Source organism: Mizuhopecten yessoensis, unplaced genomic scaffold, assembly GCF_002113885.1.
Source record: "Mizuhopecten yessoensis strain PY_sf001 unplaced genomic scaffold, ASM211388v2 scaffold6719, whole genome shotgun sequence".
Taxonomy (NCBI): domain Eukaryota; kingdom Metazoa; phylum Mollusca; class Bivalvia; order Pectinida; family Pectinidae; genus Mizuhopecten; species Mizuhopecten yessoensis.
Genome location: NW_018406690.1, coordinates 2,006,245 through 2,013,745, shown reverse-complemented (window position 1 = coordinate 2,013,745; position 7,501 = coordinate 2,006,245). Strand labels below are relative to the sequence as shown.

Genomic DNA, 7,501 nt, shown 5'->3' with positions numbered 1-7,501 from the left:
CCACCCCCACCCACCCTGACATTGTAAGAGTCCTTAAAATGGTAACACTGTATAACAATGGAATTAGATTAGACAATCGAAATCCATGTGGTATAACATCACAAAATTATCCCACGGTGGGTCCCTTTGCAAATCAAACTAACTAGTAACCTTACTTATCTCTTCCCTTCGCATCACCTTTATGGAAATACAATTAGCATCGTGCATTCAAACCGATACATGCGAGTTTAAATAACAAAGTATATTCATTGGTGTTGAAAAGACAAAAGTACTAGCCGTTTTAATGTTTTAAACACTTGTTCACAACACAAACACCACTGCGTCCGATTCAACGTTAGCTGTTTTCAAATTCCTACCGGCTATCCAGAAGAATACGTTTGGGGCAGTTTATTCAACTCCCCAGATGCAAAAATGCTTCCCTAATGTTATTCCTGTAGTATGTTTTTACCATATGGTAACTCATCGCTGCGGTAACAGTTTTCACTCACTGACAATTCCAATGTATGTCATTTTATTTACAATGAAATGATGTGTTACGCGCTTGCGTTATCAGAATGACGCAACTTAAATACCGTATAAAATGTAATCCTCGATATCCAGGGCTTACACTCACTTTCGCTCCCTGCACCCCTAAAATATGTTATAGCAAAATCAAAGGCTCAGTGTGCAGAACCTTGTGGACGAGACGAGAAGGCAAGTTTGATCCTCTGATGTACATCAAAGAATCTCGCGGTCGTGTAACGGTATAACTGTCTTGCAGTCGGGCGTCGCTCCTCTGTAATCTTCCAGGAACAAACACCAGCCTAGTGATTGGTCAGGAATTTTTACCTGAGACCAATCAAATAGCTAGTCGTGTGCCTTCAGTTTTGCTATGACATATTCCAGGGGTGTAGAGAGCGAAAGTGAGCGTAATCCCTGGATATCGAAGATAATAGTATTTTGGCTGGACAGGAGATGGGATCCCCTATTCTTTTAGTAATTATACATTTTTAGGAATATGCATCAGCAAAATCCAAATAACCTTTTCCATTGGGAGACTCACTTAATATAATCATGCAGCATTTGAAAAACAGTCACTTCACCGTTATATCGCTTAAAGGGTAGTATCAAAAAATGAAATATGAATAGTACAACCCTGAACGATATAATCTTTGCATCACATTTACCACCTTTAAGATTATTTAGTTTTCTTTCAAAAACTATATCTGTGTTGTCATACATTTAAACCGAACAATGAACATAATTAGTAATGTATACGTTATCAATTTATGTTGATTGCTGTTAGGTTTCATTATTGATGAACGCATTCCTCTCCCTAGAAACAACGGACCGTTGTAGATGTAATGTTTAGTGATATATCGGAAGAATGTTAAAATAGTGCGGAAAAAGATAACGAAATCCTGAAGACCTTGACTACATGTGTCTCCAGACCATCCTTCCCTACATCCAGTTATGGTACACACCCTACTCACCCTGTCACAGCCAGATATAGCACAATGACAGGTTTGGTTACAGTCTCGTCCAAATGAAGGGTTGACACACTCTGTTGTATAAAACTTAGATACAATTTAATGGACATCCACGACAAACATTGATACTGTTTGCTACAATTAGTAATTTCACGATAGTTACATCATTAGTATGAATTGAAGGCATGCAATGCAGAAAAAAGAATCATTTATTTTTGATATGTTAGAAAAGTACCAACTTGTAGCGTTTGTTTCACTGAGAAACACTTAAGGACGAAAAAATCAATTCTACGACTTAATCTACCTTATTATACCAGTAAACTTCAATTAGCATTGAATTTTACAAAACACAATCTAAATCATAAATTCATGACCCAACTTAATGACGTACCAGCTAAATAATCTATGCATGGCTAACTTAATGATGTACAATCTAAATCATATTTGCATGGCCCAAATTACGGAAACACTCTCCAAATTAGCGGAGCACCATTTAAATTTAAAAACCATATCCAAGTTATCGGGACATGGACCAGTTTTCAGGAACAACAACCAATTTTCAGGGACAACAACCAATTTTCAGGAACATAACAATTCAATAAGATTGTGCCTTTGTTCCCGAAAACTGGTCGTTGGCCCCCGAAAATTAAGTCGTTGTCCCGCTCACTCGCACAGCGGTATTCCCTTTGATGTAGCCGCGCTCCGGCGAAGCCCGTACAGGTGAGGCAGTCTATAGTCCCTGCCTTGCTGGCCGTGTTGTCGGTATAGCTATGCAACGACGGTTGCTCTAATTCCGTAATCAAAACGATATAATAACACAGGTCGATAGTACACTTATATTTACTTCGAATGAAATAAATAAAGACCAAGGAAATAATGCTTATTTTGTACTACGGCCAGGGTTAGGATCGAAATGAACGACCATTTGAGAATAATGCATAACTTTTACCGTATTGCTGAACTGGTGCTTTGATACATCACTCCAGGGACACATGAAGCCAGTATATACGTCTCTGATCACTCATATAATAATCAAAGACACAATATGAACTCTCAATATTAACGATATTTAATGACGAATGATAAGTACGTCCCGATGTCGTATACAACTTATATTACGTAAACTATATCCCCCGGCTCCGTTCGGTCCGAGGTAAATGTTCATAAACGAACCACTGTATATATATATATATGTTAAGACAGTTTACGTTCCTATTTTGCTTCATATACCTTTCAATCGTTTTTTATGTTGTTAATAGTTTTGTGATTTATATAATCCTCTTAGTAAGGAGATTCCCGATCACCTGTCCTCTCAGCTTTTAATTTCTATTGTATTTAACATAAATGTATTTTATTCATATTTTGGTGTTTTTTTAATCATTACTGATATAATTTCAATTAAATGGAACTTTATCTTTCCTGTACTGTCGTAAGAATATCCCTTCTGATTTAATGTTTCATGTTATAATATTTAAGGTTGAACTTTCTATTTAGTTTAGGTTATCGGGTGATAAAGAAAAAATAATTTACCCGGGTTCCATTGTAGTTATCACCCGATAACCTAAATTGAATAGAAAGTTAATCCTTATATTTATAGCCTTTTTCTTTACATAAAACGCGTCCATTTATGTCATCAAAGTAAACGTATGTAAATGAACACACAATCCAGCCGTCCTGTCAGTCAACAACGTGACGTCATCGGAATGTATGAATTTCAACAATGTATATTTACATTTCAACAATGTATCTTTTGCATGAATACACTAATGAGTTACACATCTGGTATCCGAGGTACTCCTGTTAACTTCCTAAAACAGCAATGTAAGCTCCCGGGTTGTTGAAACTTCGAGTGATAATGACAATGATCTCCACAAAGGCTTTCATTAGAAAAAATACCATTTAAGTTACGTACACTTATGTGTTTAAAGTGAACGAAATTTTCGAAATATCTTGTTTCTTTATTCATTTAAAGCGAACTTAACCATTTCAGAAAGATAATGTGCATCCGTATGTCAGTTATCAAAACTGTATAAAGTAAAGAGAGAAAAAAAATAGAGCATTATTCTTAACCAGAGACGTTATATTACAATATATACGACTTTGGTGTATAGTCTAAACAGTTGCTCTCGTCTAACGAACCTGTGATTACTAAAATTTAGAACCTATGAAACTTCTTATATAAAAGGCTAAGCGTGATCCGGTTGTTAAATATATGAATTATCAGAATTAATATTGAATATTGTATTACCTGTCTTCAGACAGAGACATATAAAGCCGTAAGTAGTATATACGTTTCCGCTTCAGGTCAACCATGACAATCAGAATAATATATAAACTAAAGGTATTTTGTTTTGGTTTCCTTTATATCATAACCAGAGACCTTCTCTGTATTAACGTAATATGTTAGGTATCAGTACATTTTACTCATAGTTCCAGTAGTATTAGTAATCATTATCATATACATATATAGATAAAATATATTGCCGTGTGAATGATGTAATTGATATACAGTAGGTGTTAAGATAAGTTCTGTGCACTGATCTTACACGAAAATGGCACCGTTTCATTGGTTGATATACCTGTCAATCACGCGCGGTAGAGAGGTGGGCCCTCGCGATGATTGGTTGATGTTCTTGTCGATGCTCCGCTGTTGTTTGATTGACAAGAATATCACGGGCCGTAATTCTCGTCACACTCTGGTGCATGCTGTGTACACAACCGCCAGTCATGTCGTCGTTGAACAGCACTACTACGTGATCTGTTTCTGTGCCGGATTATATATATTGCAAAGTTACTGTACCGCTACGGTCCAAATATACGGAAATGTATCAGTAAAAATATTTACAAAATAACTTCAACGTTGGTGTCTTCTGTGTTTGAATGTCAATAAAACGTATAGCATATTTTCGGTATTACCGTTTAATGACAAATCGACGACACTGTGTCGTCCTTATGTTAGGTCGAAAATTCAAATAAACAACAAAATACCGACAGTTACACATTTGATATTATTCAATACAGTACTTATTGATGTGTAATGCCACGGACTTAGATATAATTAAACATCTTTGTTCAATAATGAAAAGCATCTCGATCCACTCCTTGAGCCGGCTTAGGTGTGAAATTTGCGACAGGTACAAAATACTAAACACACCTGTGTCCAGTGCTTGATTGATAGGTTTTGCGTCCGCTTCACTACCGAGTAGTTCGGTCAATCACTGGTAAGATGTACAGGTGTGAAAACCACGTGATTATGTGGATATCCAATGCAATAACCTGAATTGAATTAATAATGTTTAATAAGATACAATGTATCATAAACAAAATTATAGCGGATACGTACGTATATACTGGTTTTATTCGTCTTTGATTAGAATTATGATAACGGAATATTTTCAGTATATAGGTTGTTTCTATAATTTTGTAGAGGTAGGGGTGCTGCCATGATATAAATGTAAATTAGAAATGTTTTATAATACTTTGGCAGTGCGATCACATTACATTATTACCATGCTGATATGATATTTAAACATTATTAGCTGTATACATGGATAATTACAATGGCACATGTAGTCACAGGTAAAGCATAGTTTCAGGTAGATTCAAGCATATCACACCTGCCGGTTGAAATAACAGACCTGTGCTCTAAGGGGGTTAGAGGTGTGATCAAACACCACACAAGTTCTGTATTACCACTGTCATAATTATGCTGTAATGAGTTAATTGGAGATTCCCAGGTAAGACCCACAGGTAAGAAAACTGTACCTGGTAATCCAATTCAATTCAGTTTATTGCTTTGAAAAGCCACATAATCACGTGGTTTCACACCTGTATATTTTACCTGTGATTATCCAAACTACTCGGTAGTGAAGCGGACGCAAAACCTATCAATCAAGCACTGGACACGGTGTGTTTAGTGTGATGTACCTGTACCCAAATTTTAAAACTAAGCCGGCTAAAGGAGTGGATCGAGTTGCTTTACATTATTGAACCAAGATGTTAAATTATAACTTGTGTATATTACATGTATATGGAGAGAAAAAGTTTAACCTTCATAATTCAATTATATTTTCGAGATAAATATAATCACGGACTCAGATTATCTAAGTCCTCGATATAACTTAGCATCGCATCAATAAGTACTGTATTGTATAATGATATTCAATGTGTAACTGTCGGTATTTTGTTGTTTATTTGAATTGTCGACCTAACATAAGGACGACACAGTGTAGTCAATTTGTCATTAAACGGTAATACCGAAAATATGCTATACGTTTTTTTGACACTCAAACACAGAAGACACCAACGTTGAAGTTATTTGTTAACATTTTTCACTGATACATTTCCGTATATTTGGACTGTAATGGTACAGTAACTTTGCAATATATATCAGCACAGAAACTGGTCACGTAGTAGTGCTGTTCAACGACGACATGATTGGCGTTTGTGTACACAGCATGACAAAAGGTGATTACGTGTTGTCATCCAATTATAGGCTAATGTCGATTGGATGTCTTGTGATATATATTAACCCTTATAATAATAATTTATTTTATTAAAGAGTCACATATCCATTCACAATTTAAAGTTTCTAGTTGAAACAAAATTGATAGAATTAATTATCCGGCCAAGTTGACCTATGAGACACTATTTCAACGTTAAATACAGATTACTGTAAAAGCATAATATTTCGTTGGGGATTTAATTTCGTTTATTTCGTGGTTTAAAGAAAACCATGAAATATAATCCCAACGAAATTTTAATCGCACGAAATAGAAATTAGCGAAAATATGAAATAAACTATTACTTTAATTACAAACCATGCTGTATTTACATTTAGACACAGGTCATGATAAACGGTGTAATTATCGTCACAGACACAGAGTTAAACACTTATAACTATAGCGTGTCAATCAAGCGTTTGTTACATCGCTCTTTGTATGTAAATTATAGAGCATGACGGATTTGACCGATACCCATAGTGTGAGTTTATCTCGCCGGGTCTTACCTGAACCTCGCAAGCAGTACGGTGACCATCGAGCGATGGTCGATCTATTGTTTTCCACTGACTGGGGTGAAGCGAGGTGTGAAAATTTCACCTGGAGTGGATGGGTGATCACCTCGGGCGATGTACGGTAAGTCTTATTGTCCAGGTGTCAAACATAAAATAACTGGGTTTGAAAATATTGATTTCACGAAATATTTTCCCCACGAACTTGTCCCAAATCCAAAACAACGAAATTTAACCACCAACGAAAATATATGCTTTTACAGTATACTATGATTTAAAAATTAAAGTACAAATCAACTTCTCCACGGTCGGTTGCTGGTTACTTAATCAGATAATGAAATAACAAGATTTTTCCTTTGTTAAAGAAATAATTAACTGGGCCAACCTACCTGCAAATATATAAACATGCACACGTATGTACAATCAATCATATCAACATGTTTTTTTCATAACAACCACTTACCTATACATTCAACAACATTTTGCACATACTTGTACAATTATACCCTCTTGTCAAATACAGCTTTTTATACATTACATACCAAGTCAACCCACTTTTTCACTAACATGTTATGCGAGGACCAGGCTGCCTGCACTAAGTAAAACGAATTCAGTACAAATGTCACTCTAGTATTTGAACATTGTGTTAACAGGAAAAAAGTATTTCAGTATTAGCAAAACAGTCCTATAAATAAATATTTGCTTTTGTCTATTATATTTTAACATGAACACCGATAATTCTCATAATACATTGTCACAGTTCCTTAGTTTAATGATTTTTCCTTGACGCTTACAAGTAGTGATTACATTTAATTATCCTTCAATGCTTAGTTAGAAAGTTCATACAGACCAACAGCTATATTTATACACCTACAATTTCAACATACATGTCCAATACAATGTACATCCACATGTAAGGTTTCTGTGCACGATTATACATTACAAACAAAGTAAACCTACTTTCTCATAATAAAATTGTATGCATGGGATGCTTGCACCAATTAAAAAAGAATTCAGAACG

The 7,501-nt window shown here is 35.3% G+C and overlaps 1 protein-coding gene across 1 annotated transcript in view; it reads right to left on the bottom strand.

Annotated features, from left to right (window-relative positions):
- Positions 1 to 7,501, bottom strand: part of LOC110452490 (multiple epidermal growth factor-like domains protein 10) — a 105,704-nt gene that overhangs the window by 56,920 nt on the left and 41,283 nt on the right. The gene's annotated exons all lie outside the window — the stretch shown is intronic.